Source organism: Falco biarmicus, chromosome 2, assembly GCF_023638135.1.
Source record: "Falco biarmicus isolate bFalBia1 chromosome 2, bFalBia1.pri, whole genome shotgun sequence".
Lineage (NCBI taxonomy): Eukaryota > Metazoa > Chordata > Aves > Falconiformes > Falconidae > Falco > Falco biarmicus.
The window spans coordinates 55654695-55668079 of record NC_079289.1 but is presented as its reverse complement, the minus strand read 5'-3'; positions in this window follow the sequence as shown (position 1 = coordinate 55668079).

The window sequence follows — 13385 nt, the reverse complement described above, 5'->3', positions numbered from 1 at the left end:
GCCAAAAAAGAAAAACAAACAAAGCAAAACTAATTTCACCACTTATGAAAGTTAATGATGTAACTCCAAATCAAGACATGCCCTTTCAAAACTCAGTTTCCTGAAGCTTATAAAGAAAATAATTGAGCCAGATATCCTGAACAGAACAAAAGAAATCAGAGAGAGTAAAAATCTTCCCCAGGCACAGAAGACATTTTTTGTTGGGGTAGAGCTTGGTAAGCTGGTCTCCGATCCCTGGTCCATGCTTTATTTGCTGCACTGGTAGACACAACAAAGACTCTCAGCCTTCCACTACTGTAGGCCATCAGGAGGCAAAGGGATTTCCCCATATGTTGTGTGTACGTGTGTGTATGCCCATGTCCGCTTGGGCACTATTAATATATCCTTGCTTAGTATAACTGAATAAAGTACCTTTCCCAAGAGCTCTCTAAAGATCTTCTGGATAACGTACATAATGAAGGTCTGTATTACTTCTGTAGGCACTTCTAGATTAACCTAACCTACTGACTGTCATTAAGAGAAAGTATACTCAACAGTCACTACAGGTATGTCAAAATTAACACAAAGGATTCTCCCCCCACATATTAGCAAATTTTTTCTGTCAGTTAACAAAAACCTGTGATTTGAACCAAATATTTTCTGCATCCGTGTTCCATAAGGTTTGTATTTGATGGATTTGGATTTGAATGGAAAAAAAGATGCTTCTATGTTCTAGTAAAATATATTTGTGGATACAAGCTTCTGTGTAATATAAATTAGAAATCTGTTACACACCCTCAACCAATTAATATTGTTGCTAGAACCTGAAGATTTAAAGACCTCACATGTAAAAATAATTGCAGATGAGAAAAATAAAAACCATATGCATTATAAAAAAATTTAATAGTTTTACAGTTAATAATAATTATGCACAGACTGGAAACTTACACTCCCAATTTCATAAGTAATGTGTGTTAAAATAAATACTGTATCTAGTAACCCTTTTTATACAGCATTTACTTTCCATATATACATTTACACGTGTAGGTACAGTTTACATGTTTGTCATCTGCATGTCACAAATTCTGTTAAAATGTTGCTCTCCAGCATAAATCCACTTCAACAGCTTGATATATCTGTGACAGAATGAAGAAACAATCCCATTATGTGCATAAAGCATGCATGTTCTGTTCTTATTCCTCTTTCCTGCTGAACTTGTTCAGACGCTCACCTGGCAGTGCTGATCTGCACTGTTCACATCTACAAAGAAACTGCCGATGCTGTAAGCAGACAACAGGGTTGTTCTAGATCTCAGCTCCATAAATATTTGGGTTCAGGACTGTAGCATTGTGTTATGTTTGCACAGCATAAAAGTAATAAAAATTGAACACTTTATCAAAGGTCACAAGCAATGTGGTGAGGGTGGCTTTTCCTCCCCTGTGCTGGAGGTACCAATACTGCCAGCGCTGCAATGTTAAAGACAAAAATGGAAAAAGATTCCTATTTCCAGTGGCCTCCTCTGGATGAGGTGGATTGGTACGATGCTCCAGCCTTTCGGGACTGTGGTTTGGAGCACTGCACCCACACAAGTCCCATGCCATTCTGTGTAGAGTGTGGCTGCCAAATTTGAATCTTCTCTAAGTTGCAAAACAAGAACATCTTCTTCCTATTTCTACATTTCTGGCCTGGTTGAAGCAGAAGGATTTCACATTCACGTCGCGCTGTGTTCACACCCCAACCTGTAATCAAAAGTCTGAATGTTGAAAAAAAGGCACGGGACAAAAACACTCTGCAGCTGCCAAATGAGTAAATACAAAAGCAATTCCAACATGTATTTTTTAAACATTTTGTCAAACTGAAATTTAAAAAATGTTATTTATTACCACCCGGAGTTAGATTTCATGGCATATTATCATATTCTGAAGTAGTTACCACTCTGTTACTGATCTGTGTTGGTGAAACAGCACTCCAGCCTTGATTCCCTGGGCTTAGGTAACCAAGCGGTGAGAGGAAACCTTCGAGTCCTCTATTCAGTTTGGTAAACACGGTCTTGTCTGTCACTTCTCATTGTTCCTCTTCAAAGTACAGTCGCCACCTTATCTGGCAACAGCTTTCTTGAAGAGTGCTGCTCATGTGAAATAATCTTTCACCACCGAGGCCAGCATTTCCCTAACACAAGAAGAAACATTTATCTTGCTGTTAATGGTTAATTAATTTTGAAAATGTATATTACAACACAATAAAAAAAAAAAAAAAAGCCAGGCCGGACAATGGAGCAAAATGTCCCTTCCTCAAATTGACTCCTATTTAGTTCTTCCAATGTCATCCAAAACACAGATAACTTTTCTTTCATGAATTGTTCTCCTGAATGATTTATACATGTTGTGTTATCTGAGGCCCTTTCCAGATCCCCTGTGGTTTCAGCCAGCCATCAGCTGCATAATTGTTAATTTTAACACTATAAAAGGTTCTGATGCCGAGGAGATAAAGCGTTGGAGGAAGAATTAATTGAAATGTATCTTCCAATCACACTGGTTCCCTACTTCCAGTTCCACAAAAATTATACATTGGATTTGAGGTTAAAATAAATTTACATTTGTGCTACCCATAAAGCTTTCGGACTAGTAGAAAATAGATAAGTTAATTGTTTCTAAAACCCATAAAGGGTTTACCCTGAAAATAATTCAGGCCAGTCTCCTGTTCATAGCCCACAGCACTGTGAGCAGCCGGATAGAGGATTCTTCCCAAGCTACTGCAGACATAATTGGTCAGGAGATATGTGACAGGAGTCTTTTACAACAGCAGGTGATAGACTGACAGAAAAGGAGCTCAAGCTCCACCAATATTTAATCTGGATATTAAACACTCTATGCTTCCTACAGCTACTAATACTTCCCCCCCCCCCCCCAATGTTTACTCTCTGCCTGTATGCTTCAAGTGAAGTATGAGGCAAAGCTACCAGGTTTTGATTCTTTCATTTACATTTTTATTATAAATATATACCAAATGTGCGAAATTAGGTTTAAAGGCTATTTGGAGGAATTCAGTTGGGGCAAATTAATTCAGAGATCATGGGATTCGCATTTAATTTACAGTGTGATGACTGTAAAAGGCTATCCTCATTGAACTGAGGACCCCAAAATAGTCTAAGGATACTGGCTATGCGTCTGTTAAGCTTTTGTTTGAACACCATAGTTATTAACAAATGTGTTTGCTAGATTCTTTAGAAATGGGCTTGACTTTCAGTGCATACTATGTATGTTTTCTGGGTGCAGAGAATTAAAAAGAGGCAGCAAGATCTGATGTTTTATGTCTTCACCCTCTGTTCAGATGGAGTGGGAAGCTGTATCAGATCACCAGCTCCTCACCTGTAAAAGCCCCAGTTCAGACCCTGCACAAGGAAAGAATTGTGGAAGTTTCATCTCAGAACTCAGCAAATGTTTGTCCACACAATAAAGACACCACATTTCTGCCGTAAGGAGATACAGTGTGAAAACAGCAACAAACTGAGATGAAGGGGGACTGGGAGAAGCTGAGGAGGGAAAGCTTGCACAGCACCTGCCCACACTGCGCTTGGATTTAGTCCATTTCATGAGTCCTACTTTCATGAATACCAAATTCAACAAATACAGTGTAAGAAAAGACTGGTGTTAGAATCTGCTCTATGCTAAGATGCCTTATCACTTGAAGAACATTTTATTGCTTAGTAAAATACTCAGTATTTTCCCTCACTATTAGGTCTCTCACAGAAAATAATAGCATGTTAGTTGTTTTAAGTCACAGAGCAAATGCAAGGATTATACATCTATAATTTCAGGACACAAAAGCACATATACCCGAAGCAAACAAAGATGCCAGCTGAGCTGAGAACATACTTAGATATTACACAGTATATTGTATTAAGAACATAAGAGCGCCATCAAAAGCTCTCCTCAAAAAAAGCTGACGTATGGCATATGGGGCCAGAAATGGGCAAAGTTTAATCATTATGATTTGTGGAAAATAATTCCCATTTCTCAACAATCCATGTCTTTAATTGCATTTTCTGTATAAGCTGAATGTAGGTAGGTAGAACTGTAGGCAGAATTACAATGCAGCAACAGAGCAACAATGATTTTCTAAGCCTGGGATACTGGGTATTTCATTTTGCTTTTAAATCCATACTGTGGCGGGCACTTATGCACATAATAGAAGAGGAGATATGTCCCAATCAGTTTATAAGATAGTACGAAGAAAATGCATAATAGAGCAACCAGATATATATAAATAGAATAATACTGAGAAATCTAATCTACTGCAAAGCTACAATTCAATCCTCCTGCAACACAAGTGCAAAGCTAAACTGGCTTATGAATAGCAGAAGAATCCATACAGCCAGAACTATATAACCTATGTCAAATCAAAAACCTTGAATTATTGTTTATCACTGTTATTTCATTTTAATAAAATAAAAGAGAAAAATCTAATGACTATGTCAAGAAATAAGCATTATTAAATTTTGTACTGAGCACATACGAGAAATGATAAGGTTTATATGCTCTCTTTCCACCCTTTCTTTCTCCTCGCTCCTTGTCCCTTTCTTTTTTTCTCTGTATGTTTATGTGTTCATGTTAGAGGTGGGGAGAAATTAATATTGAACATGGGAGGCAAATTCCAGCTTGACTTACATCTTGTGCAATTCTCCTGATTTCAGGTCAGTAGGGACTTGTCTCATACCTTTTGACCCAAACACTTAATTGAAGTTCAGGGTCTTGTGAGGTTTTTTTCCTTTAGAAAAAGAATTTTCAAATGGAATCAGATCTTTCTGATAAAACCTATTTATTTACAAAGACTTTATGAAGTCCCAGTTCCCTGAGCACGGGAAGATTCAACCGTGCAGCACGAAGACTTCTTTTCCAATTTTTTTCTGATGGCCACAGTCTTAGTATTCTGTTTGGGTTCTATCTCATTTCTCTGTATTTACTCTTGTGGGGCTTTTCTTTCCCTCTTCCACACACACAGACACACACAGACTTGCGTACACATCCTGCTCCATTAAAAACAATAGTCAGCCAAACCCCTCTCCCACACCGTCCAGCCTGTGCCGTCCGTGTATGTGCGGTGGTTTTGAACAGTACGGTGTGCTTTTGTTTGGGGCGGAGGTTGCTATTATTTCATAAAGCAGCTTAACTGTTTCTTACAGCTGCGTTAAAAGAAGTTAGTGGTTACACCCATTGCTTCTATGACATTTCACCCAACCCACAACACAAGGAATGTAACTCAGGACAGGGTATAGTCTAAGACGTGAGAGACAAATGAGTGCCACCAGAGATGTAGAACAAGTATTTTTACATAATTGACATAGTATATGACAATTAGTTCGAAGAACTAAACATTATTCAACATAAATAAAGACCATCATCTGGAAACTGCTTTGCAGTTCACTGATAGAAAAGTTACTTGGCAGTGCACTCCATCTCTCTATCAAAGCTATCGACTGCTTTCCCTCAGCCACTGGCCATTGCTCCATGGCTGCCACAAGAAACAGACACTGTGACAATTCATGTGTTGAACCACACCTGAAAGAGCTAGAAAGGACAGCTATAACTTTAATCAAGAATAAATACACGTCCTGTAACTGGGGACAGTTGAGAAAAGTGTCTTGAATGATGTAAGATTAATGCACAAACCAGTCTGCATTAAACCCTCATGTGGATGCCCTCATTCATTTTCTAGAATAAACTCCTGTAGAGTTTCATATTGAGGTCGAAGGATTAAGCAGCAGTGAGATCGAGTCATTTCACTTCTAAATAGCAGCACCTGTGTGCAAGGTTCACAAACCTCAACTTTCTATCTTTCCTTACACTATCTTAATGTCCTATATCAACACATAGTAGGCTTTTTTGTTTGGGGTTGGTTGTTTTTTTTTCCTAATTTGTTGAAAGGTTGCATTCAAGATCAAAGTGATTTCTTCACGGACACAAATATGTATTATGGACAGGTTTATCTTGTTGAGGTGGAAAACCTATTTTAATAGTCTGTCCTTGAAAGCTAATGGTTCCAGCTTGGTTTTGGGTGCCACCGATAAAGAATGTAATGCAGCTTACATATCTGTGCTTCTTAAATTTGTTGTCATTTTTATCGAGGCAAATGATCTTGGAGCACTATTTGTGGTTTCATCAATGTTAGAGACAATGAGACAAATTGTCAACTAAGATAAACAAATGTGGTGCCAGGGATTTCTCCACAGAAATTTGACAGCTCAGTGGAGATCTAGTCCAATCTTTGGACACATAGGTTATTAAGTAAACACTCCATCATTAAGATATATGAAGCTATAGCAATTTTCCTGCAACAGGTTTCAATACTGTGGGTAAGTGTGCTCCTCTCTGCTGGGTTTATTTAATTCTGCCTAGGAAAGCTGGGAGGAGCCAGAAGCTTGGAAGTGCTCATGGATCAGAGGACTCTGAAGAGCCCAAGGAGCTCATGGGGAGAGAGATGTGAGAAGCTGAGTAAAACAAGTTTGGGTGTGACTACAACGTGACCAGGAGCCTGGAGCTTCGGAGATCTGTTTGTGAGAAAGGTGAGGAATGACATGAGGAGAGCTTCAACCCCCTTGCTCCCATCTGTTCCTGCACATCTAGTCTCAAAACCAACTGGTTGCCAGAAACTCGTGGGCTACCAGAGTGAGAGCACAAGGAGCAAGGGCAAGGAGTCTCCTTGGACCTCTTACCTGTGCCACCAGTGCCCCCGCTGGCTAGCGGTATGGCTGCTGGGGGAACTTTCCTCCCGCTCTGCTCGATGAGAGAAACTCTGGTTAGAGCTGGGATGGACATACAAGTCATACATGGATTTTGCCTTCTTCATTTCCAGAGGTAAAAGGCTAGCTTCAGGCTCCATTCGTGCCTTGCTGATGGTCCAGGCCAGATCCCATTGACCAAGAAAGCCTGTTACAGGCTGCTCTGTAGTGGCCTTACACACCGATAAGCACTGATACACCCGCTTCAAACACCTTTCTCCAATACTTCATTGTCATAAATAAACATAGCATACAAACCAACTGCCGATGAGGACAGACATATGTCAAATCCATCTTTGAAATACTGTGTGTTGGCTGCAGAGCTAAAAAGGAAAGGTTTAATTCCTCCCACCACAGCAGCGGTGGAATCGTGATCAGCAGGACTGCTGAGGATGGCAGGCAGCTCTGCGAGCTGGTGGCAGTGGTGTTTCCATCTCAAAGAAGAATTTAACTTCATGATAATTTTGACTCCAGCCCAGTGTTACCTTCTCTAAGAGGGTAAACATGGTGCCTTCCTTCCATGAACTTCAGTAACTGGCACATAGGATGGGGTTTCACAAGTGGGTTACACTGATCTCAGGCTATGCTGCTGCTGAAACAGAAGGTCCCATGTTTCTCTTTGCCTTCAGCTTTCCACTGCCTCTCGTTTGCCAGCATTAGCAATCAAATAGGTGGTTGTGTGGCTGGTGAAAACTAGTATTTTCTTTCTTTTGGAGATGGTTGGGTTTTAGCTGGATCAGCCGACTCATCTGACCACAGCTTTCAGAGCTGGTGCAGAGCAGGAGAAGAATGGTTCTGGAAGGAACACTGCATGTGTGTGTCCTCAGACTATAGCATGGGCATCCTTCAGGGATATATTAGATCATTTTCTGGCAACGATGTTTTTTTGAAAAAATGGGCTTCTCAGTGCTACTATATCTAGACTCTGATCTCCGTTTTCAAAGAAGGTTGGTAACTCTTGCAGGGACATTGGGTGGCATTGCAGTGTGTCTCATATGCACTATCCTTATGTTCTGTCAGAAACCTCACTGGTGCAGAGTGTGGCTGTCCAATTCAATGATGGGCTTCTGGGGAGTGCTTTTATGTTCAGACCAATATCGGACTCAGTTCCAGGCTTCACTAGGAAATACTCATATTAGCAGGTGTGTCGGATGCAGTTGTTCCTGGTTAACTCAGGGACAGCTGCTCTTTCTGTACTGAAGAGACCGGAGAAGATACCGTCTAAAAATTGTATGGGTAGGTTGGGGGCAGGCCCATTCAGTGAGGCATCCCCACTGATATAATTTTGAAATTCACTTTGTTATTTACCTCCCCTCCTACCTGCCAGAACAGAGATTTGTCGGTCCTTGCATAACTCGGTAAGGCTTGTTTTTGCAAGATTTTTCTGGATGAAAAGAAGGAACGATAGCAGAGCACCATGGGGCTGGGGGGTGCAAGGTGAGATGGGGAGAGAGGACAAATTCCTATCGCAGTGTTTTGCACAACCTGTGAAGTTTGTCTAGCCAGCAATAGCCCGAGACCAGCTCTGTATTTGAATTAGATCCATTTAAATAAATAATCATTAAAGAATAACAATCACCCAAGCCCTGATTCCCGACCAATGCAGACATGAGTTTGTTATCTGCATAGAACTATCTGGTTGGGTTGTTTGTGTCAGCTGAATATAATACCTGGCAAGTTCACACCCAGCTATTTACATCTCTATGTCAAGATCCAGGAGCATGTAAACTACAGAGAAATCATACTTAAATTAACTGTGCTTAGCTTCCTCAACAGACAAAATAGGGAGGGGGGGAAATACAGAGAAAAGAAAAGCAAAAATTTCTTGTATAATTTTATCTCTAAATACCCCTACAGATCAAGTACCCACTGGATTATTTCTGATTTCTTGTTAGAATAATCACAGGCGCACAATTACACTAAGAATAAAGTTTCAGTGCATTTTGTATTGTTAAAACTTCCCATATCCTGGATTCCCCATCATGTTCAGTCCTGTATAGATAGTTATAGTAATGATCTTTTATTAACTTGGCTGGTATAAGTGCCATGACTCTCAATAATGACATTAGTGTTTAGGTATTTGTATGTCTAAGCACTTACATAAGTAATCATATCACAATGTCAACTTATTGTAGTTATTATTTTGCAAATGTTACAACCGCCACCTCCTGTTAAGCACAAAAAGAAAAAGAAAAAAAAAAAATAAAGAAGAAGAAAAACGTCAGAGTGCCTGAAGGAATCATGCCGGTTTTAATTTATTGTTTTGTCTTAAAACTCTGTGCTGTGAGCCAAAATAAACTAACTGCATCTACAATTTGAGGTAAAACTCTCCTGTTAAACTCATCTCTGCCTCTAAGAAAATCAAAACATCCATAAGTATAGATGTGTTTGAAGGGATTGTGCTAACATGTACAGCAGCCAAAGAGAAAGGGATCCATTCTCCTGACGGAAAAGGGTTATGTACTTCCAGTCTTTCCAGCAATGGTAGGAACTGGAAGTTCAACAGACTCCTTATCTTTAAGATAACCAGCATGCCATTAAACAGGGAGAGAGATAAGCAGAGGATAAGTGACTGACGACAAAGTGGTTTCATGAACTGGCCTTTTACCTAGGAAGACCCGAACTCAACAGCAAAGTTGCAAAAGGGTTGGTTCGGCCAATTTAATTTACTGCCTGCCTCCGACGAACGTGGGAGGCAGCTTGGGAGAGCCCATGTATTTCAGCAGGCTTTGAGTGAGGTCTTTAGAGAACAAAGTGTGCTTTCTGCATTTGCTATGTCCAAGATCACTGTTTTTTTTACAGAGAACAAGTAAACTATTTTTTTTTCTATCTACCTATCACACACAGAAAACTGGGGTGGGGGTGGTGGGGGGGTGGTGGTGGTGTAGGGCAGGTGGGAAACCCGTAATAATTCTGTTCCAGAAAATCGCAACATTAATTCTGATGTGGATTGTAGGTGCTTTGTGCTTTGCGCTTTACCTGTCCATGTAATGACCAAGAGAAGAAAAAGACACCAGTTTCACATTTTCCATGAGCCAACAGGAACATTTCCACTCATTTAGTAGGCTGGAGTGATACCTTGTGTTTGTGTTTCCATGAACTGTTTTAAAGCATGGTTCTACTGAAAGGTAATAGCTATACTGCTGTTTTTAATAGGGCTGCTATTTCAAAAGAAGTACGTGAAAGCACATGGTGTTTCCTTGGTGAAACACAGGTGCTGCTATTGCTTTGCTGTATAGCAGTATTAGCACGTCTAATAGGTATACTTTCAGCATATTTATAGGATTATAGCAACAGAGAAGATAATCCATTAATTCCTTTTTTTTTTTTCCTGGCATTTAAAAACTTTGATAAACCACTTTTCAAAAAGAAGGTCACTTAACATATGCTTTATTAAAAAAAAAAAAAAAAAAAGAAGCTTTTGGGGTGAAAAGCAGAGTTAGTATATCTTGTGGCTAAGATGTGCTTCTTGTCTTTCTGTGTGTTGCAAAAAAAAGACATGGCACTCCTGAAAATTCAGCAAAAGACTGTGCCTAGGCCATCCACAAGTTTTCATTTTAGTATCAGCTGCTTTCTGTTACACAAAGGCTACAGGCAACAAGAGCAAGTCCCTTTGAGGTAAGCTAGACCACAAATTCACAGTATATCATTTACACCATTGCAACTGTCAATCATCCTATATCCTCAACTTATGGTGCAGGTGAGGTGGTTTGTATTTTTTATCTCTGAAAGATAATTTCTAGTTATTTTCCTTCCTTTATCCCGAGTTTAACATGCACATAGGCACTTACTGTTGAAGAGCTATGTCGGCATGTTCACATACTAGATTACCTCATGGAAACTTGTTCAGGTAACTCCTAACCCAGTAAGACTAGGCTCCATTTGAAATGGAGTAAAGACCCAGATAAATCCAAGAAAATTGAACTTTATATTGTCTTTGTTATAACCATTGTTTAAACATCCTACTTGGAAAACAGTTGAAGCATTAAAAAACTGGAGGGGGTGAACAAGAAACAATACAACAATCTGTTTCTATCATAAAGCATAAATGTGCTTTGAGCCAATTCCATTCAGAGTATACAGATATTTTCAAGGAATTTAGGGCATAAAATCCCATTGAATCTCCTTGTGGGAATTAAAATCAATGGAAATTAGGCACCCTCATATTTTGAAAGATCTGTACTTAATTCTTTTTAGGTCTTTTAGAAGATCCAAGTCTGAATTATTTACGTTCTGGGCAAATGAGTATTTTTGTCATACTCTACATAAAAAACATCTGATAAAATGTAAGAAGAAAGATGACAAGAGAACTGAAAACCAAAAGGACTTCTTGAAATTTTGATTTTATTTTTCCCACTAAAATGAGAAGGTGTCTCCAAGAATGCTGCAAAAGTCCTTGGGTTTTTACAGATCTATTGCTTAATGTGTGTTATGCTCTCTTATTCTTTCTGTAGAATCAGTAATAGAAGTCAGATTTTCAACATGAAACACTAATGAAAAATGCCTTTATCTTTTACATCACTGATAATAAGCATCCTCACATGGGAGAATATAATGGAAGAAAATAAAGTGTTGCCTGTTAGAGGTTACAAACTTCCCTGCATAGTACAGGCAAAGATAACCTAAACAAATTCTATACACCAAGGGCCAAATTTGTCACCAACTGGTACACCATTGACAATTTTTTGCCAATGCTATTGAACAATGATGACCCTTCCTTTTTTCATACTGTGTAGCATCATGCAATTCAAATCATTTACACTGAAATTTTCATATAAATGATAAGATAATAATTTATAAAATTCAATATTCTAGTTGTAGATCTAGGGAATGCAGCTGGGAGAGAAACTCAGGTAGAAATGATGGAGAAAGTGTGTTTTCAGCAGAGATTTGCAATAAAATAAAAAGGAGGGGGGAGAGGAATAGCAAAGCCATGTCAGGAACAGGACTTCTCACAGACAGTGATGAAATTGTGCTAAGAAAGAGGGGGCCAGTGCCAACTGAACCAGATAGGAAAAAAAATAGAATTTGTTCAGCATGTCGGTAGAAGACATGCTCATATATGAGGATCTTGGCAGCGAGGGAGGGGGGTGGCAGTGATGCAGGTCACACATGTGGGTAGGAGAGGAACAGCAAAGATGTGGGCTATGAACTGGCAGGACCTCTGGGCTCTGAAGAGCAAAAAGGATCTCATGAAAAACTAAGTTAAAGTTGATTCTTCCCATGTTATTGACCCATATAAAGCCAAGCAGAAGAAAACTCCTGTCCTAGGGCTTTGTCACTCTTGCCAAATCAGTCTCACTTGTTCTCAACATTCCTCAGTATTCCCACAGCCTCTCCAGGGAAAGAAAGGCTCTCCATATCTATCCTCACTATTTGCAGTTTGGGTTTTTTCCAGCATTTAACTTGAATTCGCATCTTAAACTCATTACCTCTTGTCTATCCCCACAAACAGAATTTAATGCCCTCATCTTTACATTTACCTTTTATATCCCTAAAGACAAGTTTGTCTCCTAAGTCTTCTCCTCTCCAGATTATAAGAAACAACACTACTTTCAGTCTTGTAAAACTACATTTTTCAGACCTCTGATCAGTCTTGCAGCATTCTGTCCAATGACTCCATATCTTTCCTGAAGTCCAGCCTTTATGATGCTGAAGAAGTAAAAGATCTCAGTGTTTCCTAGCTATTATTATGATTATTAATTAGTCTGGTTGCTCATTATGAGATGATCATACACGTGTCAAGCACTCATAGAGCCAAGTTATTCAAAATAATAGAATACTTTTTAAAAGAGAGAAAATCTAACTTTGGATACTAAAAAAATGTCTAGAGATTATTATTATTGAAACTATACACTTAAGTGAGGAAAAGAAAAAATCTAGCCAATGTTTATCACAGTAAGATTTAACTATACAACCAACTTCAGAAAATGAGAAAAGCTTTCATTCAATGTCTGTGCCAAGGGAAGCTGTTATATATCGTACGGTGGACAGTGAGAAGTTTGTTGTGAGGATGGTGCAAAGCCTAGCAGAATTGCAAAAGCTGTGGCAAGAATGGGGGCTGGGCAACCATGAACTCCCTGGTCCTTGCGTTTTGACTGCCTACACCTATACTCATAGAGCACCCACAAAGTGGAGGGACTGCTTTCCAGCAGAACACTCATGCAGAGGCAGAAGTACTTTTTCTACCCTTGGGCAAAAAAGTTCATCCTGAAGCACCTAAAATAAGTGGATGCAAAAAGTGGAATTGTCAGCTGTCTGAATCAAGAACGCTAAATATCGCCTAGCTGACCTAGGCTGAGCTAGACTCTCCACAGACCACACTCCCATTGGCAGTTGAAGAGCATCTTCCAGCTTAGTCTCATCTGAAACTGCTCCTGGACAGAAACCAGGACATGGTGAGTGAGCACAGTGAAGAGATCTGCTTGGAAGGCTGTGGCACTGTTCAACTGAGCTAAAATGCAGGTTCAAGTACTAATGTAGGTGTGGTATGTAGTGTAGGCACCCGCTGTGTTTAACTCATCTGATCACTAGAACTGGCTTGTGACCATTAACTTTGAATTTTCCTGAATGACTTTGTACTAAAGAAAAGGCATTTTGTTTCCTCCTAACCAAACACAACCCAGAA